Here is a 27,178-nt window from a genome sequence, read left to right as displayed (position 1 = left end):
TGGGATTCAATCAAAGCCCCATATTGGAAAGATTTGATAAAGATCATGGGGTTAAAATGATATATGATATCTCCATTTGCATGAGGCCTTTTGGGGAGAGCCCAAAAGTAAAGCCATGAGGGTTTAGACCCAAAGTGGACAATATCATGTCATTATGGAGATATGTGGACATCCTTTTGGGCACAACAAATGGTATCAGAGCTATAGGTTTTGGTAGATTTCTTCAACATGTCGGGAACGACTTCTGCAAAATTTGATATGGTGAAGTTTGACGGAACCTAAAACTTCGGATTATGGCAGAAAAGAGTCAAGGACTTGTTGATGCAACAAGGCATGGTGAATGCGCTAGGAGAAAGGAAACCAGAAAGCATGGATAGATCAGATTGGGAAGAACTTCAGTTGTGAGCGATCTGAAGCGGATTGATGTGAAGATCAAAGACGAGTACAAGGCGCTGATGTTGTTGAATTCTCTACCTTCATCTCCTATATATGAGAATTTGGTTACTACTTTGATGTAGGGTAAGGAAACTTTTAAATTGGAGGAAATCACAGGTGTGTTGCTAGGTTTTCACCAAAGGAAGAAAACAAGCGATGAAATTTATCAGAGAGAAGGGCTTGTGGTAAATAGCAACCAAGAGCATGGTAGGAGCAAATCTCGACATGGATCAGGTAATAACAACAAGGCTCATTCTAAATCGAGAAGGAAGAAGGTGACCACGTGCTACAAATATAGAGGCAAAGGTCATATCAATAGAGAATTCTAATAAAGGTTCGACCGCTTTTGTGGAGTAGGCACGCCGCCGAACCACGGTAACTCTTGTTCTTTCTCTTCTTCTCCTTCCTCGTGTTTGCTCTCCTTTTGTGCATCTTTGTCTTGTTGCTCCGCACGATCTTTTTTCTCTCCTCTTCTTCCGCACATTAGATGTTGAGAGGTGTTGTCTCTTCTTTGCGCAACAAATGGTATCATAGCCATGATCATGATCACTACATGCTCTCAGGAAGGCCCGAACCATGAGAGTAATTATGGTCCTTCGTTTGAGGGGAGGATTATTTTGATTCAATTAAAGTCCCATATTAGAAAGATTTGGGAAAGATCATAGGATTAAAAAGGATGTAGGATATCTCCATTGGTATGAGGCCTTTTGGGTAGAGCCCAAAAGCAAAGTCATGAGCACTTAGGTCCAAAGTAGATAATATCATATCATTGTGGAGATATGCGAACATCATTTGAGCACAACAAATGGTATCAGAGCCATGGTCCAGATCAAATGCAATATGGGGTGGCCTTGAACGAAGTTGAGGGTAGGCCTGGAACTAGTTATGAGTGACCGGATGCTCGTGGGGAGGCCCAAAGCAGGTCAGAATGACCGGATACTTGCAGGGGTGAGTAGGTCAGGGTGATCATATACTCACGGGGAGGCTCGAAGCAGGTCAGGGTGACCAGATACTCACGGGGAGGCCCAAAACAGATCAGGATGACTGAATGCTTACGGGAAGGCTTGGAGCAGGTCAGGGTGACCGATACTTACCGGAGGCGAGTAGGTCAGGGTGACCAGATGCTCGCAGGGAGGCCCGAAGTAGATCAAGGTGACAAAATGTTCGCAGGGAGACCCGAAGTAGGTCAAGGTAACCGAGTGCGGATGCTTGTGGGGAGGCCTAGAGTAGGTCAGGGTGACCAGATGCTCTCGGAAAGGCCCGGACCATGAGAGTAATTGTGATTCTTCGTTTGAGGGGGGGGGGGATTGTTGGGATTCAATCAAAGTCTCATATTGGTAAGATTTGGGAAATATCATGGGGTTAAAAAGAATGTAGGATATCTCCATTAGCATAAGGCTTTTTGGGGAGAGTTCAAGAGCAAAGGCATGAGGGCCTAGACCCAAAGTGGATAATATCATGTCATTGTGGAGATATGTGGACGTCCTTTGGGCACAACAATGGTCCAGACCAGATGTCATGTGGGGTGACCTTGAACGAAATCGAGGAGGCCCAGAGCAGGTCAAAGTGACTGAATACTCGCAGGGAGGCTCAAAGTAGGTCAAGGTGACCAGATGTTTGCGAGGAGCCCGGAGTAGGTCAAGATGACCAGATGCTTGCGGGGAGGCCTGGAGCAGGTCGGGATGATCGGATTCTTGCGGGGAGACAAGTAGGTTAAGGTGACCGGATGCTCGTAGGGAGGCCCGAAGCAAATCAGGGTGACCGGATGCTCGTAGATAGGCCCGAAGCAGGTCAAGGTTGACCGGATCCAACTGCTTGCGGGGAGGTCCGGAACATGTCAGGATGACTGAATGCTCACGGGGGCCCAGACCATGAGAGTAATTATTGTCCTTCGTTTGAGAGGAGGATTGTTGAGATTCAATCAAAATCCCACATTGGAAAGATTTGGGAAAGATCATGAAGTTAAAAGGATGTAAGATATCTCCATTGGCATGAGACCTTTTGGGGAGAGCCAAGAGCAAAGCCATGAGGGTTTAGGCCCAAAGTGGACAATATCATGTCATTGTGGAGATATGTGGACATCCTTTTACTCCCAACAAATGGTATCAGAGGCATGGTCCAGATCAGATGCCATGTGGGGTGATCTTGAATGAAGTCGAGGAGGCCTGGAGCAGGTTAAAGTAACTGAATACTCGCGGGGAGACTCGAAGTAGGTCAGAATGACCGGATATTCGCGGAGAGTTCGGAGTAGGTCAAGGTGACCAAATGCTTACGGTAATGACCGCCTCACAAAGTACGCTCCTCCATCGAGTGGGAGAGCTTACCGAGCTAGTAGAAAGGGAGCACGCGAGAAAAGGTGAAGGAAGAATCGGATGGACGCTTCTTCGCTTCGGTCTCTCGCTTCGTGTTCCTTCGCCATTGCATCTTCTCTATTCAGCTGTTACAATCGACATGATACGATACAAGAAGAACTAGGGGTGAAGTCGGCGCTGTTACAAATCCTAGTCCAAAATTGAACCGAACCAAATCGGGTCCATTCAGAATAGTTCAACCAAAGTCGGTTAAGTTTAAGCACAGTTTTGTAGTTCTAAGCTGGTCTTTCCGGGCTGAGTTTAATTTGGTTCATTGAGCATATCAATACAACTAAGGTTGTAAACAAGCCGAGCAGGTCGAGATTTGGGGTGTTCAAGCTTGTTTGATAAGGTAACCAAGCCGAGCCGAGTTAAGTTTAAAATGAATCAAACTTTTGAAATGATTGTTCAAACTTGGCTTGGTTTATTTTTTATGAGCTTAAGCTTATTTGAAGTTTGACTTGAGCTTGGTTCATTTAGATATTATCGAGCTCTCAATTCAAGCTTGGCTTGAGCTTATCTTGAACTTGATTCATTTAGATGTTATCAAGCTCTCAATTTAAGATTGTTTGATTATTTAAAACTTTTAGTTATTTGATTGGTTATTGAACTTGATAATTTAAATTTATTTATTTTATTTTATTATTTATTTAACATATTAAAAAGAGTTTTATTAATGAATATGGTTCGTGAACAATTTATTATTTATTTAACATATTAAAAAGAATTTTATTAATGAATATGGTTCGTGAACATTATTCACGAACATTGTTCACGAACGTTAACGAACTGAATACATATGTGTTCAAACTTATTTATTAAACTTAACGAGCTGTTCAAATTTATTTATTTTATATCATTTTTTTATTTTTGCAGTAAAAAAAAAAATGGCAACTACAGGGCATCTCCAACGCTTTAACGGTAAAATCAGAATCTTAATTTTCGATGAAAGAAAGAGAAGCTCAAAAACTCTTACAAAAATTTTCATCGGAGATGATCTTATACGGCCGGAGGTTCGTCAAGGGCTAACTCGTGTGAGCTGAAAATAAGATGAATTTAAAAAAGTTTCGTCCACTATGACCGTTTGCATGAGATAAGATGATTTGGAATATATTTTGCATATGCTCAAAGTTAATACTATCTAAGCATTGCATATAAATATATTTATGCCAATCGCGAGAATGCATTTTTACATTCGTATTACCATATTGGTAATGGGATAAATTGTGTTAAATATTTAAAATGCTAAAAGATCTGACGAAAAATTGATACGACTGTCGTTGTAGTATAGTGGTGAGTATTCCCGCCTGTCACGCGGGTGACCCGGGTTCGATCCCCGCCAACGGCGCTCTTTTGGAACGTTTTTACCGGCGGAAAGAAATGTCCGGTAGGTTCGACGGTGATTTGTTTTTTATTTATAATTATATTTATCTACTTAAAGAAATCTGACTAGAAAATACCAAGACAGTCGTTGTAGTATAGTGGTGAGTATTCCCGCCTGTCACGCGGGTGACACGGGTTCGATCCCCGGCAACGGCGCGCTTTTGCAACTTTTTTACCGGCGGACAGAAATGTCCGGTGGGTTCGACTGTGATTATTTATAATTATATTTGTATACTTAATGATATCTGACTAGCAAATAACAAGACGGTCGTTGTAGTATAGTGGTGAGTATTCCCGCCTGTCACGCGGGTGACCCGGGTTCGATCCCCGGCAACGGCGAGCTTTTGCAACGTTTTTACCCGTGGACAGAAGTGTCCGCTGGGTTCCATTTTTTATTTATAATTATATTTATATATTTAATATCTGACTAATAAATAGCAAGACGGTCGTTGTAGTATAGTGGTGAGTATTCCCGCCTGTCACGCGTGTGACAAGGGTTCGATCCCCGGCAACGGCGAACAGAAACGGAATTTCGTGGGTTCATGGTGAAATTTTTTTAATTTATAATAATATTTAAATATATCTGACGGACTTATGACGACAGTATTGTGCTGAGTATTTACATCTGTCACGCGGGTGAGGCCGGTTCGTTCCGCGGGAACTTCTCGTTTTTACTATGTTTTACCGACGGACAGAGCTTCGACTGTGAATTTTTATTAATTTATAATTTTTTCCCCTTCAGTAAAGTGTTGAAAGCAGTCAAATATGTCTAGCCTCGTCGCAACTAGAGAGTGATCGACGGGTTCAACTTCAATCGTATCAATATCGGCGCATTAATTGATGACACCGACAATATTTCTCCCAACTACCCAGATAAATCAATCCATTAATGCTTCAACTGCACAAGATCATCTCCTCTGCTTCGCGGCGCCATCGATCATGGAGAAGAAGAAGAAGGAGGAGGAGCAGACGAAGCCACTCGCCGCCTCGTTTTCCCCCTCCGTCGCCGAGGAGGCGGCGACCGTCGGCCCCGACTGCCCGACCACAACGCGCCGCGGCCGCCGCCTCCTCCGCTGCTTCCTCTGCTTCGCGACTGCCGTGGCTGTCGCCGGCCTCGTCATCCTCATCCTCTCCCTCACGCTCCTCAGGGCGAAGAACCCCACGCTGAGCATGACCTCCCTCTCGATTGCTCGTATCGGCGTCGTCGTCCAGCCCCTATCGGTCAACGCCACCCTCGACGCCGGGATCGCCATCCGGAACCCCAACATGGCCTCCTTCCTGTTCGGGAACAGCACCACGTACTTCTACTACGGCGGGGAGCGGGTGGGGGTAGCGTACGCGGCGGCGGGGCGGGTGCGGGCGCGGCGGTCCGCCACGGTGCCGATGCGCGTGGACGTGCTGGTGGACCGGGTCGCTACCCGGCTGGACCTGGCGGTGGACTTCCTGGCCGGGGCGGATCTGAGGCTGGCGAGCCGCACGGAGATTCCAGGGAGGATAAACGTGATGGGTCTGTACAAGCGCGATGTAGAGATGGAGCTCAATTGCAGCATGCTCATGGTGATCTCTCTGGCGCGGCAGGAGATACGGAGCACGGATTGCACGGCGACGGTGAGGTGATCAACGGCGGCGACTCGATCTCTGGGTGGCCGCGGGCTCGAGAGCGCCTTGAACTTTAGCTTGTTTCTATATCTTTTAGAGGTTAAAATTTCCTTTGGGTTATCCAAAAAAGATGTGCAAACTCGAGATTAGAGAGAGATTTTAACTAAATGTTTTATGCTCATATCAAAGTATAAAATATTTAAAAATAAATATTTTATATGAAAAAAGTATGATTTATCAACTATATTAGGGTAGATTGTCTTAAACTCAACTTCCTCCTGCTGTACGTCATAAAAAATTTATTTTCACACTATACCTACAAAATTTTTTTATTCAACTTCCTAATGCACACCGATTTACTTAATTATCCTTATTTTTTATTAAAAAAATCTAAAATGAACTATAATTACTTTTAAATTCAACACCTTTAAACTAGAATGTAGTATATTTTTTTATCAAATTGAGCATGACTCTTTTTTCACCTGACCAATCAATTGATAACTCGATTCTAATTAAATGATACTGAATTTAGGAGCAATTATAACATAATCTCTCATTATTTTTTATAGATAGAAAAAATTTAAAATGAGGTATAATTCCTCCTAAATTTAGCATCATTTAACTATAATTGAGTATATCAATTGATTGGTTAGATGGAAAAAGAGTCGTGCTCAATTTGATAGAAAATATATTGGGATTTAATTTAAAATGTGCTGCATTTTAGGAGAAATTACACTTTATTTTGGATTTTTGTACCTAAAAAATAAGGGTAATTAGGTAAATCGGTGTACATTAGGGAGTTGAAAAGAAGTTGAAGCAAAGAAAAATTTGTATGCAAAAAGTAAGAATAATTTTTTTCTTAACTGAGGAGGAATTTAAGTTTACTGCTCCTGTCCAAAAGCGGAGAAGATGACAAGTTAGGGATGTGACTGGAAGGTTGACGGCGCGAAGACTCCGTGTGACTCTACAACATAAAAGGTGTTAGTGTCGGGCGAAGAAGAGGTTCCTGGTGTTGACCCTTTAACACTCAAGTTAGTTTCCGGTGAAGAATAATAAGAATGTTGTAGCAAAAAGCATGTGAAATAACGAAGTTGCGTCTACGTCCGCCTATAGATGGGAACCTCCTTTTATACTGTCACTGTAATGTCTGGGCACTCATCTCTAAGCGTGCACACATTTTCTAAAGCGTCTTAGGAAAAGATAAGTCAAAAAGTATTTCTGACATCTTTCCTTAAGCGAGCATACAAATCCCTAATGTGACAGACTGGAAACTTTTAAAGTACGATTCGCCTGCTGACATGCTCTGTTGTCAATGGCACAAACATCTAAAAGAGTACAAGGGTATATGTAGGTGGGCCCCACTACTAGTCGACCGTCCCTCGTTCGGAATGGCTATTCCCGTTCGACCTTGCTAAACAGAGCAATCTCCTTTCACTTGGATGCCCTTATTGTCAGAGGACTGGTTTTCATGCAACCGGACGTGCCGTCCGGTCGGCTAGGCTGGTGGTCCTGGGATTTTACTGTTGTCTCTATCATTCTGCCACGGGTTTTTAGAGACTAGTCATGTCGTCCGACCTTGACTGTCTGCTCGGACAAGGCATGTCGTTTGTCCGGCCTTGCTGCTCCACTCGGGTGTCTTCACTTGATCTATGGATCATATCTTTTTGACTTTGACCTCCACGTCAGTCGTTCTTCCTTACTTTGACCCATTTTTGGTAGAGCCCCTTTTCATCACCGTATCACAAGTCTTCCCCTCAAGTCAAGTCTAAGGAGGTTGCAAGTCTGACTGACTGGACAATTAATATGTTCTGGAACTCTTCTTCTCAATCGAGTGTGCTAGGGGTTAGAGTCGCCGCTCGGTTATGATGTGCAATCCTCCTACCTCTTGCCGTTCGTCAAGAGGTTGCCTTTTCTCCGACCGAAGTCGCTCGGCTATAACATTTACATTGTCCTTCAAGAAGCCACTCTCTTCTTGGTCGCAATGTTCTAGAGTTTAGAGTCGCCACTCGGTTTTCACGTGTGCTTTAGACAACTTTGAACTTCTTTTTCACTGCCCTTCTAATCGTCTATTCATACTCCTCGGTGCCGCTCGGATCTATCGTGGACCACACTTAGCCATTTTTTTACTTCCTTCTAATCTCTGCTTTGATTGCTCACCTCCCCATAGTGTCTTTTAATTACCGCTGATATCACCATAATTTCTCAAAAATCGTTCAAATCCCTGGCCATTAATGCAAAGTATGCTTGGCCATGCCCTTTAATCATGCGCTTTCTCTCCTCATTAATGCCACCTTTGATGGAATGCCACATGTAGCCTTTCCCTACCATCGCATGTGTGGTGTGACAGGTGATTGTTTAAATTTGATGCAACTACTACCTTTTCAAAATCATCGGCCAAGATTAAACTTCTTTTTCCAAAGCCCTACATCGGACGACTTAGGGTAGTTGTCCCTGAGGTTTTTAAGCCCTTTGTCCTCCTTTTGATCCACTATGCCATCTTCATCTTCTCATTTTCTACCTTTGCTCATCATCGACGATCCTTCTCCTGTAAGCTCCTTCTTCTTTCCTTTTTATTTCATGGTTGTCTCTCCTTCCCCACCCCCGACTATCCCCGAGCTATAGTATACCTCCACTGAGTCCAAGTTTAACGGTGATAAGGTTAACCAAATGAAACTAACTTATCATTTTCCTGACGATTACCAAATCGTCATTCCTTCTGCCTACGATTGCCCTCATATGCCTCCAAACGGCTTTCTTCCCTTATTTAAAGACTAGTTTTTTTGCAGGCTTACACTTTTCCATCCATCCTTTTTTAAAAAAAATTTGTATAAATTAGTGCCTAATTCCTTTAGACTACTATGTAAGGTTATCGTATTATTCCGTCTGTACGGGATTCCCCTAGTACCTCATGTGTTTCATTACTTTTACTATCCAAGCCGAGCACTTTCCTTTTTCAAGCCTGAGTGGGTGTTGTTTATTTTGATAAAATGCCCACCTCAAATAAGCACTGGAAAGAGCACTACTTCTATGTTCGTCTCCTTGGTCGGACTGCCTTTCTGACCAGCTGACAAATACACATTGAAAACACATGGGAAATATCATGGGTTTATAAAAAGAAAATATATCTCCATTGGCATGAGACCTTTTGGGTAGAGCCCAAGAGCAAAACTATGAGGGTTTAGGCCCAAAGTGGACAATATCATACCATTGTGGAGATATCTAAATTTTTTTAGATCCTATAATTGGTATCAGAGCTCGGACTTTGAGGGGGGGATTGTTGGGTTTGCGAGGTTGCAAACATAGTCCCACATTGAAAACACATGGGAAAGATCATGGGTTTATAAAGAGAAAAGATATCTCCATTGGCATGAAGCCTTTTGGATAGAGTCCAAGAGCAAAACCATGAGGGCTTAGGCCCAAAGTGGACAATATCATACAATTGTGAAGATATCTAAATTTTTTTCGATCCTACAAATATAATTGTTGAAGCCTCCTCAGCTCGATAGATATCGAGGCCAATTAACTTACCTCCAAGCAGCAACGAGTATGGCCAATCAGAAGTACCATATACACAGGCTTCTTTGGGGGGAGTGCTGTATGTGTTTGGGCTAAGCCTATCTGAACACGGTTGCCCATCCCTCTTGGTACGTCTTTTTTCTTCCTGTCATCTTTTAATCTGACTGATTTTTCTTTTTTCCTTTTTTGCAAATCAAATCATGAATCGAGCATTGCTGAGTGGCAAGTGTAAGCTTGCCGAAGCGGAGATCAATGCTAAAGTAGTGGCCGAATTGGAGAGTTGCTAGCTGTTGTCGGTCGAGCATTCTGAAGAGCCAATCGGCGAAGCAGGGGAAAGTCGGGGAGTGACTAGCGACGCAGCGGCAAACACCGGCAAATTGCCGCCCGAGCTCCCTTCTATGGCATCGACCATGGTTCCGTCAGAGTTAGACACCTCGGGCAAGTCGCTCATCTAGCGCTGTAAGAGGCACCGGACGAAGTCTTCCTCCCGCTTGTCAACTTTGACCTTGCAACCCTCTGTTCCAATAGCGACTCCACGAACTCCTTTCGAGCAAGGCGAGACTTCTTCCTCCACGATTCCTAAGAGGGAGGCCCTCTTACCGACTCCTCCTTCTTCCGATTGGACTCCCTCTTTGTCCGGGCTGCCGGTCGGGACGATATGCATGCCGTCGATCGCCTATCTACCACCCTCGCCGATCAACACAGAAGCCCTCACTTTCATTATTCACTCTTCCCCAATGTCCAAGTCCAAGTGTAAGGCCACCTTCGAGCCTTCATATCTGAGCGACCGTAGGAATATCAAGGCATTCCTTCACTCGCCGACCGACGAATGGCGCTGTCCAGATGAAGTCGAGTCGCGCTCCCCAAAGCACCAAATTACAATCCAAGGTCCCCTAGTGCAAACCTGGGCAGATGCTAGGGTCAGAGCGGTGACTATTCTACTCGGGGAGCTCGTTGATGGTTTCACTCAGAAATCAACTGGGGTCAGTTTAACGAAACCATTTCTTTTCTTTTCCCGACCGACACTAACTAGCTTTTTCTGACTGCAGTTCTGGGTGGAGAGTCTGGTTATGTACCAAAGGCTGGCGTTCCTGGAGCACGAAAACTAGCAGTTGTGAGCCCCGGTTGAGCAAACAAATATCTCACGGGCTTGGGTCAAGCAATTAACCGCAGAGTTAACCCAACTCAAAAAGGACTTAGACACAAGCTCTGAGCAGCTGCTGGGGTCTGAGCAGGCACTCATGGTGTGGATAAGAACAAAAATCATGATCATGCCCTCCAACTTGATCGACTAACTAAGAAGACTCATCATTTTGAGTCAAAGATAAATTTTGCCAATGAGAGGAAACTCCAAGCCATTGAAGACCTGGACATCAAAAACAAGGAGGCTCGAGTCTTGGCAAAGAAGTTTGAAGAGGCAGAAGCTTCGTTAGCAACCGAATAGGTTAGCCGAACTGTGGAGCAGGCGACAAACGAGTTCCAGCTCTGGGAGCATAAATGAATAATGATGCCGAGCTGGCTGCGCTGAAGGCCGAGTTGGAGGCGTCCAAGGTTGAATTTAACAAGTTCAAGGAGAAGGAGCTCGATCGGCTGGAGTCTTTCAAGATGAAGTACCTTCACTCCCCAGATTTCAACGAAATGTTTACCAACCAGACTCTTTGTCTCTTTAACTATGGTATTGATGGAACCTTCCAACAACTAAAGGACGACGACTATCACTCCTCCGAGCTGTCGAACAAAAGTATAAAAAGTGAGAAGATCTTGGATTCGCTCCCAGACGATGTGCTTGACTACCTTACCTAGTTTTTATAAGTTTGGCAGCAGCCTCTCATACACGCCCAAGTCACCCTATAAAAAAATCTAAGTATGAATCCATGCACGCTCGTTCGACCCTTTTTGAGTTCTCTAGTCTGGAGTGTTGTGATCTTTTATCTTATCCTTAGCGTAGTAGACTTGGTTTTTTGTTGGTGTAATAAGTGGAATGAAAGTTGAGCTTCGCTTATAACACGGCCGATCGACGCGTGCGTCTTGAGCACATAGTGTGAGTGTTTTACTTGCTTATAACTTGGCCGAACGGCTCACGATTCTAGAGGCATGAGAGTTTTACTCACTTATAACTCATTCGCGTGTGTTGAGAGTCTTTAACACTAAGTTGCGATGGCTTTGCTCGCTTATAACTTGGCCAAATGGCTCAAGAGTCTGGAGGTGTGATAGCTTAACTCACTTATAACTCGCTTGAATGGGTCAAGAGTCTTAGACACTTAGGCGTGAGGGCTTTGCTCGCTTATAACTTGGTCGAATGACTCAAGAGTCTGGAGGTGTGAGAGCTTAGCTCACTTATAACTCGCCCAAACGGGTCGAGAGACTTAGACACTTAGGCGAGAGGACTTTGCTCGCTTATAACTTTACCAACCGGCTCAAGAGTCTAGAGGCGTGAGAGCTTAGCTCACTTCTAACTCACCTGAATGAGTCGAGAGTCTTTGACACTTAGGCACGAGGGCTTTGCCCCTTATAATTCGCCCGCACGGGTCGAGAGTTTGGAGGCATGAGAGCTTAGCTCACTTATAACTTGTCTGAACCGGTCGAGAGTCTTTGACACTTAGGCGCGAGGGTTTTGCTTATTTATAACACTATCGAACGGTATATGAGTCTGGGACAGGCCTGGTCTGAAACCCGGGGACTTATAATTTTAAGGCGTGAGAGTATTCTCGCTTATAACTTGGCCAGTGGCTCGGGAGTCTGAGACAGACCCGATCTGAAATCTAAGGGCTTATAATTTTAAGATGCGAGAGCATGCTAGCTTATAACTTGGCCAGTGGCTTGAGAGTCTGGGACATACCCAGTCTGAAACCCAGGGGATTATAATTTTAAGGCGCGAGAGTATGCTCGCTTATAACTCAGTCGATGGTTCGGGAGTCTGGAGGTGTGAGAGCTTAGCTCACTTATAACTCCCCCAAACGGGTTGAGAGTCTTTGATACTTAGGCACGAGGGATTTGCTCATTTATAACTCGCTCACACGGGTCGAGAGTCTTTAACACCTTTCACGCAAGGGCTTCGTTCACTTACAATACGGCCGAACGACACATCAGTTATTGACACTAAGCAAAAATTTTCATTTAAACTTTTCTGCATTCATAGAATAAATGTCTTTACAATTTACATGAATTCAATCACAAACGTACTACCCAGCCCGGTAGAGTTGCAGATGATTTACAATCCAAGGTCGTTCCAGGTTCTTTCCATTTTTATCTTGTAAATAATGGGATCTCGAATTGAGCTTTTGGATTACTTTGTACGGTCCTCCCCAAGGGGCCTCCAGCTTGGTGATGTTGCCGACCAACTTGACTCTTTTCCAGAGTAAGTCGCCAACTTGGAATGATATGGGAATCACCCTCCTGTTGTAGTTCTGCTTCATCCTCTATCAGTATGTCATTAGTCGAATGACTGCTTTATCTCTGATTTCGTCTATTAAGTCTAACTCCATAAGGCGCCGCTCGAGATTTTCTTCATCTTAGAGACGCATCCGATCGGATTCCATTCCTATCTCGACCGGCCCTACTGTTTCACACCCCCCCCCCCCATATACTAAGTGTAACGAGGTTATGTCGGTAGCTTCTCTAGGTGTGGTGCGGTAGGCCTACAGCATGCTTGCCAGTTTGTCCACCCAGCTTCCTCTAACATGGTCGAGCCGAGCCCTGAGCCCTTTCAGGATTTCTCTATTGGTGACTTCTGCCTAGCCATTACTTTAGGGATAAGCTACTAAAATGAAGGTCTGCGTAATACCATAGCTAACAGACCACTCTCTGAGCCTCCATCATTGAAATTGCCTTCCATCGTCGGAGACAAGCTTGTGAGGGATGCCGAACCGACACACAATATTCTACCACAAGAACTTGATGATCATCTGTTCGGTTATCTTGGCAAACAACTCAACCTCTACCTATTTGGAGAAGTAATCTATAGCCATAAGAAGAAATTTTCTTTGCCCCATCACCAGGGGCAAAGGTCCGGCAATATACATGCACTGGTCGAACGAGCAAGAGATAATAGATGTCTTCAACTCTTCTGTAGGTCTATGCGGTATGTTCTGATATTTTTGACAAGACAAGTAGGTTGTGTTAGGGCGGTTAGCACTAATGGTCTAACTCAGGTTTTGATGAATAACAAAGTAGGTTAAGTTAGTTATGTTATGATCTAACACTTTGACTGAGTCTGCAATAGAAATCTAGCTAGGTCGATGGGTCGACCGGATAGCTGGTGAGAAGCCCATTTAGGTCGACGGATCGACTGAATAGCTGGCAAGAAGTCCAAATAGGTCGACGGGCCGACCTGATATCTAGCACGAAGCCTAGCTAGGTCGACGGACTGACCTGGGCTGACACGAAGTCCAGACTGGTCGACGGGCTAACCAGATGTCTGGCAAACGGTAAGTGAAGGTAAGTCACTAGAGGAGAGTGACTGTGAGGGCGCATCCCAGTTGAGGGACATTAGGCGTCGGTCCAGTCTAGGACCATTTGGGATCCCTAGACTGAGACCTTGACTAGTTCCTGGTCTTAGGAGGATAGGAACTAATTACTCGTTTTATTATTTGTTTATTTGTCCTAACACATGTCTTGCAGGGTTAATGGACTAATATTGTTTTGTAGGACAAAAGGAAGAAAATGACCTTCAGGTGAACAGTGCCCGAAGGCGCCTTCCATGGCTATGGAAGGCACCTTAGTACTGTTCATAGAAGGTGCCTCCCATGGCTATGGAAGGCGCCTTCCACATGATAAATTTTGACTGGTTCGCAGATAAGGTGCAACGAAGTCGGGATAAATTTTTATCTCATTGGAGGTGCCTTCAAGGCCTTTGGAAGGCGCCTTCCAAGCCCTTTATAAGGTTGTTTCGAGGAGGCTTTGAGAAATCAACCACATACGAGCTATTGTGCGCACCTCTGAGCCTCCGACTGCTTCCTGTTGCTGCAACGACACTACCAAGAAGCTGCTAAGCCCAACAACTGATCCGAGAAGTTCCGATCGCGCCCGACAAACATACATCAACATGAAGCGCATCATTTTCATTCCTATAAGAGTGTTGGTAACAGTTATTTTTCTGTACTTAATTTCTATAAAAGGGTAAGTGCAGTTTGTTGCACTTAACCTAATTCTTGTGTAACGCCCCAAATTTCCTCAATTAGAGTCCTAAAAGTAATTTAAAATATTTAAAAATGCTATAGAAATATTCTAGGGATTTTTAGACATTTTTAGAGTATTTTTATGTAATTTTTGGAGGTCGTTTGGTATTTTTACAAAACGAAGGAAGTTTCGACAAAAAAATGTCCAAGCCGAGAATTGAACCCATGACCTTTGACTCGGTCAAAACCCGGCTGACCAGGTGTGCAAATGGATTTTTCTGTTTAGAAAAGGTAGCGAATTTATTTAAGATAGTTAACAGAATATTGGATTATAAAAGGGATAAGTTGATCTTGGATTTGTTTGCTTAGAAAAGGTAGCGAATTTATTTAAGATAGTTAACAGAATATTATAAAAGGGATAAGTTGATGTTGGATTTGTTTGTTTAGAAAAAGTAACAAATTTATTTAAGATAATTAACAGAATATTGGATTATAAAAGGGATAAGTTGATGTTGGATTTGTTTGTTTAGAAAAAGTAGCAAATTTATTTAAGATAATTAACAGAATATTGGATTATAAAAGGGGATAAGTTGATGCTCTGTTTTCCCGTGACTTAAACCATTCTCTCCTTCTCTTCTGCGTACGATGGCGGAGCTCGGGAAGAAAATGAAAGGGAGTTAGGGTATCATCTCCGGCGGCCGGCCAAGGTCCTAGATGCCCTTTTTGTTCGGTTGTGAGTCCAAGAATCAAGGTAAGTGCTTCTCACCTGCAGTAGGAGTAGTTTCGGACCTTTGTTCTTCTTGAATTCGAAGCATAAGAAGCGCTTATAGTGTAGATTTTTAATTAAGCCTATAGTGCAGATTTTAATTAAGCTTATAATGCAGATTTTTATGTAGAGCTTATATTGCAGATTTTAATTAAGCCTTATAGTGCAGATTTTTAATTAAGCCTATAGTGCAGATTTTAATTAAGCTTATAATGTAGATTTTTATGTAGAGCCTATATTGCAGATTTTAATTAAGCCTTATAGTGCAGATTTTTAATTAAGCCTATAGTACAGATTTTAATTAAGCTTATAATGTAGATTTTTATGTAGAGCTTATAGTGCAGATTTTTAATTAAGCCTCATAGTGCAGATTTTTAATTAAGCCTATAGTGCAGATTTTAATTAAGCTTATAGTGCAGATTTTATGTTTGCATAGTATGCAGAAATAGTGTAGCATAGAATGCAGAATCTTGATTAGAATAGTATGCAGAATTTTGATTAGCATAGTATGCAGATTTTTGTTTATGCATTTCAAAGTTAGAATTTGTTTAAACATTTCAGTTTTTAAAGAAGCATTCTTTTATTAGAGGTATTAACAAGTATAATAAAGATAAAGAAAAGAAAGAAAAAGGCCAAGGCCTTAAGTAGATCCCAAAGTCAAGACTTTAGGGATTTTGGCACATAAGGTGCTTATTAAAATGCCGAGGCATTATATATTAGAAGTATTAAAAGATAACAAGTATTTTACTTTTATCAGTGGCACTGTACTAGACTCTCAGTAGTCCTTGGGCTGGGCTCCCATAGTCGGTCCCTAGGTTTAGATAACCTAGTATGCAGGACTCTTAGTAGTCCTTGGGCTGGGCTCCCATAGTCGGTCCCTAGGTTTAGATAACATAGTATACAGGACTCTCAGTAGTCCTTGGGCTGGGCTCCCATAGTCGGTCCCTAGGTTTAGATAACCTAGTAAACCCTACTAGATTCGGGACCAGCTATCTCGGGTCTAGTTAGGGATGCGCGCATAGCAAGTACAGTTGCCGGGCCCAAGAAGAAGTTGATTACTATTTTGAAGTATTATAAGTATAAGTTTTTGAACAAGTAAAATGAGTTTTACATAAACATAAAGTATTAAAGATTAAGTTAGAACAAATGAAATAAGTTTCATACAGTTCTAAAAATCAGTAAGTTTAGTTCTTTATTCTGCCATGTTTATCTAGTGGATGAGTAGTTTTCATGTTTACCTATTAGATGAGCAGCATGATTAGCTATTAGAATTACATGAGTAGATTCCTTAGCTTTTCTTTGCTATTAGTTTGACATGAGCAGTTATGTTTATGCTTTATTTCTTTTTAGAGCATATAATTTCTAGTTCTTTTCGTATACATGCACATTTGTGATTTTGTGAGTTAGATAGCGCTTACTAAGCAAATTTTGCTTATAGATTACACTTCCTCTTACTGCAGATACAGGAAAGGAAAAGATATAGAAAGGAAGGCGACAAGGAGGTGTTCAAAGGATGTGTGATGCCAGGACTATGGAAGTCTTGGGACTAGGAAAGAAGTTTTAATTTTAGTTTCCGCATTTTAGTTATTGTAAACATTTGAGTTGTATTTTAAGTTCATGTCATCTGAGATTATTCTGTTTAGATTGCATGTAGGATGAGTTCAGTTTAGTAAGTAGATATTTGTGTGTTTGATACTTATTTAACTGCGTGGTTGTTTGATAAATGTTCCAGCCGCCTGTGGCTGATGTATACTATGCTTGTATCTTGATTTATGGTCACCGGTACAAGGGAGACTCTGCCAAAATTTTTCGGTAGGGTTTCCATGTGACTTTTAATCATACCGGGTAAGTAGAGTTAGTAGTTAAGTAACGGTCATCCTTAGATAGTAGTAGTAGTAAGAAGGGTGGTCGTTACAGTTGGTATCAGAGCAGTTCCCATTCTCCAGCATCACATATCAGCACCATCCTTGCCGTCTTCAAGTAAGAAAGTATTTAAGTTTTCCTTTTATGCTTTCTTTATTATTTGCAATATGGAGTAATTGCTTAAATGCGCTTTAGTAAGATAGAAGTTTTGTCTCTCTTATATTCATATACATAAGTATGTTTAGAAAGGATAGAGAAGATATCAAGCCTTCCAAGGACCCCTAATGGGTACGATGCGATATGAATAATAGAGGACCGAGAAGTTAAGAGACTAAGGAACAAAGAGTATCATTAGTGAAAGTCATTTAGAACCAGAAGCACGAGGAAGTTACTTATGAGCGTGAGGACAGTATGAGACAGAGATATCCAGAATTATACTAAGTTCGAGGACGAACTTTTTATAAGGTAGGGAGAATTGTAACGCCTCAAATTTCCTCAATTAGAGTCCTAAAAGTAATTTAAAAATATTTAAAAATGCTATAGAAATATTCTAGGGATTTTTAGAAATTTTAGAGTATTTTTATGTAATTTTTGGAGGTCGTTTGGTATTTTTACAAAACGAAGGAAGTTTCGACAAAAAAATGTCCAAGCCGAGAATTGAACCCATGACCTTTGACTCGGTCAAAACCCGGCTAACCAGGTGTGCAAACGGATTTTTCTATTTAGAAAAGGTAGCGAATTTATTTAAGATAGTTAACAGAATATTGGATTATAAAAGGGATAAGTTGATCTTGGATTTGTTTGCTTAGAAAAGGTAGCGAATTTATTTAAGATAGTTAACAGAATATTATAAAAGGGATAAGTTGATGTTGGATTTGTTTATTTAGAAAAAGTAGCAAATTTATTTAAGATAATTAATAGAATATTGGATTATAAAAGGGATAAGTTGATGTTGGATTTGTTTGTTTAGAAAAAGTAGCAAATTTATTTAAGATAATTAACAGAATATTGGATTATAAAAGGGGATAAGTTGATGCTCTGTTTTCCCGTGACTTAAACCATTCTCTCCTTCTCTTCTGCGTACGATGGCGGAGCTCGGGCAGAAAATGAAAGGGAGTTAGGGTATCATCTCCGGCGGCCGGCCAAGGTCCTAGATGCCCTTTTTGTTCGGTTGTGAGTCCAAGAATCAAGGTAAGTGCTTCTCACCTGCAGTAGGAGTAGTTTCGGACCTTTGTTCTTCTTGAATTCGAAGCATAAGAAGCGCTTATAGTGTAGATTTTTAATTAAGCCTATAGTGCAGATTTTAATTAAGCTTATAATGTAGATTTTTATGTAGAGCTTATATTGCAGATTTTAATTAAGCCTTATAGTGCAGATTTTTAATTAAGCCTATAGTGCAGATTTTAATTAAGCTTATAATGTAGATTTTTATGTAGAACCTATATTGCAGATTTTAATTAAGCCTTATAGTGTAGATTTTTAATTAAGCCTATAGTGCAGATTTTAATTAAGCTTATAATGTAGATTTTTATATAGAGCTTATATTGCAGATTTTAATTAAGCCTCATAGTGCAGATTTTTAATTAAGCCTATAGTGCAGATTTTAATTAAGCTTATAGTGCAGATTTTATGTTTGCATAGTATGCAGAAATAGTGTAGCATAGAATGCAGAATCTTGATTAGAATAGTATGCAGAATTTTGATTAGCATAGTATGCAGATTTTTGTTTATGCATTTCAAAGTTAGAATTTGTTTAAACATTTCAGTTTATAAAGAAGCATTCTTTTATTAGAGGTATTAACAAGTATAAGAAAGATAAAGAAAAGAAAGAAAAAGGCCAAGGCCTTAAGTAGATCCCAAAGTCAAGACTTTAGGAATTTTGGCACATAAGGTGCTTATTAAAATGCCGAGGCATTATATATTAGAAGTATTAAAAGATAACAAGTATTTTACTTTTATCAGTGGCACTATACTAGACTCTCAGTAGTCCTTGAGCTGGGCTCCCATAGTCGGTCCCTAGGTTTAGATAACCTAGTATGCAGGACTCTCAGCAGTCCTTGGGCTGGGCTCCCATAGTCGGTCCCTAGGTTTAGATAACCTAGTATACAGGACTCTCAGTAGTCCTTGGGATGGGCTCCCATAGTCGGTCCCTAGGTTTAGATAACCTAGTAAACCCTACTAGATTCGGGGCCAGCTATCTCGGGTCTAGTTAGAGATGCGCGCATAGCAAGTACAGTTGCCGGGCCCAAGAAGAAGTTGATTACTATTTTGAAGTATTATAAGTATAAGTTTTTGAACAAGTAAAACGAGTTTTACATAAACATAAAGTATTAAAGATTAAGTTAGAACAAATGAAATAAGTTTCATACAGTTCTAAAAATCAGTAAGTTTAGTTCTTTATTCTGCCATGTTTATCTAGTGGATGAGTAGTTTTCATGTTTACCTATTAGATGAGCAGCATGATTAGCTATTAGAATTACATGAGTAGATTCCTTAGCTTTTCTTTGCTATTAGTTTGACATGAGCAGTTATGTTTATGCTTTATTTCTTTTTAGATCATATAGTTTCTAGTTCTTTTCGTATACATGCACATTCGTGATTTTGTGAGTTAGATAGCGCTTACTAAGCAAATTTTGCTTATAGATTACACTTCCTCTTACTGCAGATACAGGAAAGGAAAAGATATAGAAAGGAAGGTGACAAGGAGGTATTCAAAGGATGTGTGATGCTAGGACTATGGACGTCTTAGGACTAGGAAAGAAGTTTTAATTTTAGTTTCCGCATTTTAGTTATTGTAAACATTTGAGTTGTATTTTAAGTTCATGTCATCTGAGATTATTCTGTTTAGATTGCATGTAGGATGAGTTCAGTTTAGTAAGTAGATATTTGTGTTTGATACTTATTTAACTGCGTGGTTGTTTGATAAATGTTCCAGCCGCCTGTGGCTGATGTATACTATGCTTGTATCTTGATTTATGGTCACCAGTACAAGGGAGACTCTGCCAAAAATTTTCGATAGGGTTTCCATGTGACTTTTAATCATACCGGGTAAGTAGAGTTAGTAGTTAACTAACGGTCATCCTTAGATAGTAGTAGTAGTAAGAAGGGTGGTCGTTACATCTTGTGTTCTCGACTCTCTCTTCCGGGGGTAACGGAAGAAATTTTTAGTGCATTGCCCATCGATAGGTCTGCAGGACCTGATCCTTGGAGTAGAAGTCGTCGAAGGGTCTGAACCAAGTAAAAATTGCTCATGTTTTTATGGTGTTGCTTTCGTATTTTATTTCCGCTGCTTACTCGATATCGATTTTCAACGAACGCTATTCACTCCCCCCCCCCCCTTCTAGCATTTTCACGATCCAACAAGTGGTATCAGAGCAGGTACCGCTCTGATTTGGTGCAACCACTAATCAGACAAGGGGTGAAAGTTTTTGTTTCTTTTTTGGCTTTAAGTTTTTTCGATATAATCCAAACTGGTATTATTACCTTTTTGGAAACATTTTCTTCGTAGCAAATTAAACTGAACTGGTGCAACACCATTTTCAGTCGTAATACTTTTCTTTCTTCCACACTACTAATCCAAGACCAAGTCTGGGGACCCTCTCTCTTTTTCTCTTTTTGTGTGCAGGATTCATGGCCCAGACCGAGGGTTACAGTACCAGTGGCGACGACTTCCCATACTGGAAGAAACGAATGGAAGTCTACTTGAAGACCTATTTTGACTAGTGGTTTAGCTTCACCAGAGGCTACAAAGCGTCTGTCGACAACTCCGGAAACCTAATGGACCTGAAACATTGTAATCTGGAAATGAAGAAGAAAGCCCAGATCGACTTCAAGGCGCTCAATACACTACAATGCGGGCTAACAAAGGAAGAGCTGAACCGAGTGGACCCACACGAAAATGCGAAGGAACTGTGGGACAAGCTCATCGAATTGCACGAAGGAACTAGCGATGCAAAGATAACCAAATGGGATCTTTATTTAAATAAATTGTTTAGCATTAAGATGCAGGAAGGAGAATCTGTGAGTCAACTCCACGCGAAGATCAAAGACATCCTCAATGGGCTTCATACCATCGACCATCAAATGGAGAACCGTGATTTAATAAGGCACGCCCTAAATGCGTTTCCTCAAAATACATTGTGGGCATCCATCATGGATGCCTACAAGATTTTGAAGAATCTTTCAAAGTTAAAATTAGACGAATTGTTTTGTGAACTAGAGTTACACGAGCAAACTAATGCTAGAACCGAGAAAGGTGTTGCTCTTTTTTAGGTTCCTCTAAGGAAAAGTCAAGAACCATTCCTGAATCTGAAGGTGAGTCAGACCAAGACTCAGAAGACGAAGAATACCAGGTGAACTTGGTAGGAAAAATATTCACCAGGAGAAAGAAGGTACTCAAAGCAACGTGGAATGAATAGTCTTCAGAGGAATCGGAAGCCGAAGAGCAGAAGCACCAGAGCTACCTCACGATGATGGCCCGCGAATCAGAATCAGAGGATGAATCGAAAAACGGGTCCGAATCTGAATCAAGCCACGAGTCCGTACTCGTTTTCGAAGGTTCCGAGAAGGTAAATTTTAATTTAAGCAAAAAGTTTTTTAAAGTAATTGCATGTTTAAATAGAAAATTAACTGAACAAGAAAATCACAATAAATTGCTCTTTAAGAAAAACCAACAATTCAAGGAACAAATTGAAAAATCAAATCCAAATCAAGTCGTAAAACTTGAGGAGGAAAATTCAACACTAAAAATTGAAATTAACAAACTTAAAGGGTTATTAGAAAAGTTCACAACTAGATCTAAAAATTTGGACCTAATATTAAATAATCAAAAAGGAGTATACAACAAATCTGAACTTGGATATAAGTCTAGCTTAACAAATAAATCATTTATTTCACTTGTATCTCAAAATAAAAAACAAACCAAAGCTTGGGTTCCGAAAGCGTGTTTAACCACACAAATAGGAGTTAATCAATATTATATACCTAAAAATAAAATATATTATGTAAAATCCAAAAACCTAATTCAGAATTCTAACTATAAAATTAAATCAACTAAACCAAAATCAAATAATAGCAATAACCATAAAACCAACTTGAATCAAGATTATAATCAAGTATATTATAATTATAAAAGTAATTGGCATAAACCTAGAACTAAAATTTAGATCAATAATTCAGGGGGAGGCTCCAAATTAGTTGGCACCTCCAAAAATAACCTACTCAGCAGGGTAATTAAGATTAGCTTAAAAAGAGACTAAGTTTAACTTGACCTATGGTATTGGTGAAGTTTTGGATGATAGTAGGTTAGGAAAGCTCAGTCTATGCATGTCTAGGAAGATATGGCTTCAACCTGATGCATTTGGCTAACTGGAACTAACTGAAGCTACCCCTTACGGATCGTAACCAGTTAGACCAAGATTTTGTATTAAGTTCAGTGGATAGGACTATTTGGAAAACCTCGAAGACATGGTTACTCTAATGATATCCAAGTGACTCACCATAGCCCAGAAGTTTATCCAAAGAATATCTATTTGTTGAGCTCAAGCTAAACCTGAATCTAATACAAAGTTAAACCAAACCCTGAAATTGAACATGACTCATCTCACAACAATTATAAGATTCCCAGATTGAAAACTTAGATCGGGTGAGATGACTAAGAACCAAAATTAAATTAAAATTTCAATTTCAATTTATTTTTTAAAAAAATTATTTTAAAAATTAATTTAACTTAAAAATTATTTTAAAAATTATTTTAATTTAAAAAATTATTTTAAAAATTAATTAAACTTAAAAAAATATTTTAAAAATTAATTTAACTTAAAAATTATTTAAAAATTAATTTAACTTAAAATTATTTTAAAAATTAATTTAACTTAAAAATCATTTTAAAAATTATATAACTTAAAAATCATTTTAAAAATTATATTAACTTAAAAATCATCTTAAAAATTATTTTAACTTAAAAATCAATTTTATTTTAACTTAAAAATCATTTAAAAAATCATTTTAAAAATTATTTTAAAAATTATATTAACTTAAACATCATTTTAAATTTTATTTTAACTTAAAAATCATTTTTATTTTAACTTAAAATCATTTTAAAAAATTATTTTAACTTAAAAATCATTTTAAAAAATATTTTAACTTAAAAATTATTTTAAAAATTTATTTTAACTTAAAATTTTTTTTAACTTAAAATTTATTTTAATTGAACTTAACTTAAAAAATTATTTTAAAAAATTAACTTAACTTAAAAATTATTTTAAAAATTAACTTAACTTAAAAATTTATTTTAAAAATTAACTCAACTAAAAAATTATTTTAAAATTAACTTGAACTAATTTTTAAACTCCTACCTATTGTAGGAAACCAAATGGATATTGGACAGTGGTTGCTCCAAACATATGACTGGGGATCACACCAAATTCACTCAATTAACCTACAAGAGCTTAGGAATAGTTGCCTTTGGAAACAACGACAAACTCAAGGTAATTGAGATAGGTAACATTGAACTCAAAACCGATTTCGTTATTAAGAAAGTTTTACTTGTTGAAAAACTCAAGTACAATCTTCTTAATATAAGTCAACTATGTGATTCTGGATATAATGTTAGGTTTTTTCTACTGAATGTTTAATTAAACACTTAGATAACCCTACTGTAAGCCTAAAAGGGTTTAGAAAGGACAATACCTATGAAATTAACCTAACCTCTTCTTCACTTAAGTGTTATTTAATACAAAAAGAAGAAATTTGGTTATGACATAGAAGAATGTCACACACAAACTTCAGAAATCTAAGTAAGTTAAATGAATTAGTTAGAGGCTTACCAAAATTACCCAACTTAGATTCAACAATCTGTAATACTTGTCAACAAGGAAAACAAACAAAATCTACTCACAAACAAACTAATCAACTTTAAATAAATTCAATACTAGAACTATTACACTTAGACTTATTTGATTCCCATTGAGTCAAATCAATAAGTGGAAGTCTATATTGCTTAGTAATAATAGATGACTACTCTAGATTCACCTGGGTAAAATTCTTAAAAAGTAAAGATGAAACATTTGAAATCTTCACAAATTTTTGCAAACAAATTAAAAATGAAAAAGACCTAAAAATTAAAAGAATCAAAAGTGACAATGGAGGAGAGTTTAAAAATCACAACTTTAACCAATTTTGTCTTTAAAATGGTTACTATCATGAATTTTCATGTCCTAAAACCCATCAACAAAATAGAATCGTAGAAAGAACAAATAGAACTCTACTTGAAGCTTCTAGGACAATGTTGAATGAATATAACTTACCAAAATATTTTTGGGCAGAAGCTGTTAGTACAGCTTGTCATGTAAAAAATCGAACTACAATAAACAAAACTCACAATAAAACCTTTTTTGAATTATTTTATAATAAATAACCTACTATTAAATATTTTAAAGTATTTGGATGCCCATCATACATACTAAATACAAGAGAACACTTAGAAAAATTTACCTCAAAAATAGAAAATGGAATATTTGTAGGATATTCATTAAACAGTAAAGGTTACAGAATATATAATAAAGTCACACTGAAAATTGAAAAAACCTCAAATGTGAAATTTGATGAGACCAATCAAAACATAGAACAAGCCCAAATTCAACCAATTAATTTTATTCAAGGTAACACTAGTCAAGGGGGAGCTAATGAAAACCTAATTCACGAAGAAGAAGATCATCTTCGAGTGAATAAACCTCCCAGAACCCTAAGAGTCAACCCAGATCATCCAATTGACCAAATAATCGATGACCCAGACCTAAGGGTTCAGACTAGGTCATCCTTCAGGAACTTAAGTCAAATATCCCTAATTTCAAAGATAGAACCCAAAACAATAGTTGAATCATTGCTTTTCCCAGACTGGATTATAGTCATGCAAGAAGAGCTAGCCCAATTTGAGAGAAACACAGTCTGGGATTTAGTTCCACCACCCAAAAATAAAAAGATAATAGAAACAAACTAAGTGAAACTGGAGAAATTATTAGAAACAAGGCTAGACTAGTTGCTAAGAGGTTTAGTCAAGTAGAGGGACTTGACTATGATAAAACATATGCCCTAATAGCCAGACTTGAATCCATTAGAATGTTGCTTAGCTATGCAACCCATAAAAGATTTAAACTTTATCAAATGGATGTTAAATCTGCATTCTTAAATTGGCTAATCAAAGAAGAAGTTTATGTAGGTCAGCCACCTGGATTTGAGAGCTTATATCATCCTAATCATGTATTTAAGCTTAAGAAAGCCCTATATGGACTTAAATAGGCACCCAGAGCATGGTATGAAAGATTAACCTCCCACCTAAATTCCAAAGGATTCAACCAAGGATAAATTGACCCAACTCTATTTGTAAAATCAATAAAATAAGATATTTTTATAGCCCAAGTTTATGTAGATGATATAATCTTTGGGTCAACTAATTCAGAATTTTTACAAGAATTTATCACCCTAATGGAACAGGAATTTGAAATGAGTCTAGTAGGTAAACTAACTTACTTTTTAGGACTCCAAATTAAACAAACAAATGAAGGTAATTACATTTATCAATAAAAATATATTAAAGAATTACTTAAAAAATTTAGAATGAAAAATACTAAGGAAATAAAAACATCTATGGCAACTAACACAACCTTAGATGAGGACCCAACTGGAAAACTAGTTCACTTAAAATACTATAGGAGTGACATAGATAGCCTACTATACTTAATTGCAAGTCAACCTTATATTTTATTTATAGTTAGTATGTGTGCTAGATACCAAACATGTGCTAAAGAATCACATTTGATTCAAGTCAAAAGAATCTTTAGATATCTTAAAGGAACATGAAATGTAGGAATTTAATATCCTAGAACAACCAATTTTGAACCATTAGGCTATTTTGACTCAGATTACACTGGCTGTAAATTAGACCGTAAAAGTACAAGTGGTGGATGTCAGCTACTGGCCCCATCACTTATCAGCTAGTTTAGTAGAAAGCAACACTGTGTTGCCTTGTCTACTACTGAGTCAGAATATATAGCTATAGCAGAATGTGTCACACAATTATTATGGATGATGCACACCTTAAAATATTTTAATTTAAACTTTACAAATATAAAAGTGTTATTTGATAACATCAGTTCAATTAATTTAACAAAAAATCTTGTGCATCATTCAAGAACTAAACATATTGAAATCAGACATCATTTTATCAGAGATCATGTCACTAAAGGAGATATTGAACTCAAATATATTAAGTCCAAGTCTAATTTAGTTGACATATTTACTAAACCACTCCCTGAATGTGAGTTTAGTAAATTACGTCGGAGATTAGGAATGTTCTCAATGGATAAGGACTTTTAATTTCAAAATTATTTTCAAAATTGTCTTTAAAATTCTAGGGTAAATTTTATATATATATATATATATTCTCAAAATTCCCTATTTTTAGAATTTTCAAAATCAATTTTAGCCTTAGTATAGAACAAATCCTTAGAATGCATGCTCCTATAGGTCTAGAACTTGAGCATCTCACCAACACACTAGGACTACCTTATTTATGTATTACTAAACTTTAAAAGGGGTGAGATGCATAGGCAGATTGTCTGGACTTAAAATGCTTATATCAGTGTATCAATACAAGTATGACGTTAAAAACCATACTAACAGTAATCAGGTTAAGTTGTTCATCTTAGTCAAACACTACTGAATCAACTAAACTCGACCTGACTAATCAAGTGAAAGCTGCTATCTTCTGATAGTTAGTAAGTAACTAATGGTTAGACAGTTAAGAACATTTTCTAGTTGTTTTATTTTAAAAATACTGTCAGGTTCAGGGGAAGTATTAATATTTTATTTTACAAACTACTTGCATTTTTTCTAATATTTTATGAAATTATTTTTAAATTTTTTACTTCCTTAATCTTTAAAAGTTTTAAAGATAAGTTTTTAAAAATCAGTTTGACTAAATTTTTGAAAAAAGACTTGATATAGTCTTTAAAAATTATTTTACTTAAAATATTATCGTACTACTTTTGGAAACCTTAAAATGTTTTTGAAAAAGATATTTTTGAAAACATCCTTTATATCTTTTTCAAAATTCAAATTTCAAAATGTTTAGTAAGTTATATTAAAAT

At 38.5% G+C, this 27,178-nt stretch overlaps 3 non-coding genes across 3 annotated transcripts; all 3 read left to right on the top strand.

Annotated features, from left to right (window-relative positions):
• Positions 1-4,062: 4,062 nt before the first annotated feature.
• Positions 4,063-4,134, top strand: TRNAD-GUC. Its single transcript has one exon. It is a non-coding gene; the product is annotated as a tRNA-Asp (tRNA).
• A 119-nt stretch (positions 4,135-4,253) lies between these two features.
• Positions 4,254-4,325, top strand: TRNAD-GUC. Its single transcript has one exon. It is a non-coding gene; the product is annotated as a tRNA-Asp (tRNA).
• A 111-nt stretch (positions 4,326-4,436) lies between these two features.
• Positions 4,437-4,508, top strand: TRNAD-GUC. Its single transcript has one exon. It is a non-coding gene; the product is annotated as a tRNA-Asp (tRNA).
• The last annotated feature ends 22,670 nt before the right edge of the window (positions 4,509-27,178 follow it).

This window comes from Zingiber officinale, chromosome 7A (genome assembly GCF_018446385.1).
Source record: "Zingiber officinale cultivar Zhangliang chromosome 7A, Zo_v1.1, whole genome shotgun sequence".
Lineage (NCBI taxonomy): Eukaryota > Viridiplantae > Streptophyta > Magnoliopsida > Zingiberales > Zingiberaceae > Zingiber > Zingiber officinale.
Note: the sequence above shows the minus strand (reverse complement) of the source record. Positions and strands in the feature narration are given on the sequence as shown.